Below are 1368 nucleotides of genomic sequence, written 5' to 3'. Positions count from 1 at the left end.
CTTTTGTTGGTTTCATGGTTGTTAGTATCACTGTCATAATAATTATTCCTAGAATAATAATAATTTAAGAAGAATAACTGCTTCTCCTTCTTTCACCTTCTTCTTGTCTTCTTTCTTCTTCTTCCTTTTTCTTCTTCTTATAGGCCAGCACTGGATATCTCAGTTTTCTAACACACCCCACAGAAATGCTAAGCATCTGTGAAATTCTTCAGGTCTTACATCAGTCTGGTGAGGAATGGAAGGAATCCAATTTAGAAGCACAACATTCCACACCTGAACTAATCTCTAACCAAACCCACGTGGCTCAGTTGGTAGAGCTTGAAACTCTTCATGTCAAAGTTGTGGGTTCTGGACAGCAGTGTCCCCCCCACCCCCCCTTTTGGCAGGGCTGAAGTAGCTCAGTTGGGAGAGCGTTAGACTGAAGATCTAAAGGTCCCTGGTTCAATCCCGGGCTTCAGCAGTGTTGTTGGGAATGGTTTTGCCCATTGGAATGGGCTGCCTTGGGGAGGTGGTGGGGCCTCCGTCCTTGGAGGTTGTTGAGGAGGAGACTTGATGGGGTGTTTGGTTGCATGGTTTAGTTGATTAGATGGTGTTGGATGATAGAGATGATCTTGAAGGGCTCTTCCAAACTGCTCTATTCTATTCTATTCTTTGCAAGTGGCCTCTCTTCAGCTACTCATGCTGGGTGGGTGTGATAGTCACTGCTTACCTGGAACAAAAAATAATGGTAATTTTAAGCCCTTTGTAAGGATTCTTTTTTCAGTGCTAAAGTTCTGTTATATGAAGTGACTTCTGCCCATGGCGGGGGGGTGGAACTGGTTGATCTTTGAGGTCCCTTCCAACCCTGACAATTCTGTGATTCTCAGCTCTCTGACAGCTCCAAACAGGAGAAAGAAGCCAGCCTACAGGGTGCCAGTTGTGAATTTTCATCCTGTTCTGTCTTCCAGTTAGTATTTTCAGCAGTACAGAAATACTAAGCCACCAAACCACATAAGGGAAAATTTGTCTCAGATATTAAGGCAGTCTTAGAGCCGTGGGAGCAGGAGTTATCCATGTTATCAGATGCAACATCTGCCAGCACTGCTGTGTGATGTGTCTCTGTCAAACGTTAGGGCTGGGTTGGCCACTAGACAAGTGACAGATGCTCTATATGAATGCCTCTCCTTTCCCAAAGAGAAGAGAAAGGAAATCAAGATTCAGATCAGAATAATAGAAGAAACTCTTTTTAAGTGGCTAGCAAGGCAGTGCAGTATGGCTTTGGAATTGCTTAATGCCCTGATGACCTGAAGCAGGATTTACATATAAACCACATCATACAAGTATGTCCTCCCTAATGCTCTGCCAGCAACCATCTCTCCATTATTCATT

The 1368-nt window shown here is 43.9% G+C and overlaps 1 non-coding gene across 1 annotated transcript; it reads left to right on the top strand.

Annotated features, from left to right (window-relative positions):
• Nucleotides 1-387: 387 nt before the first annotated feature.
• Nucleotides 388-460, top strand: TRNAF-GAA (transfer RNA phenylalanine (anticodon GAA)). Its single transcript has one exon. It is a non-coding gene; the product is annotated as a tRNA-Phe (tRNA).
• Nucleotides 461-1368: the final 908 nt, after the last annotated feature.

This window comes from Dryobates pubescens, chromosome 9 (genome assembly GCF_014839835.1).
Source record: "Dryobates pubescens isolate bDryPub1 chromosome 9, bDryPub1.pri, whole genome shotgun sequence".
In the NCBI taxonomy this organism is placed as follows: Eukaryota; Metazoa; Chordata; class Aves; order Piciformes; family Picidae; genus Dryobates; species Dryobates pubescens.
This window is presented reverse-complemented; position numbering and strand designations above follow the sequence as displayed.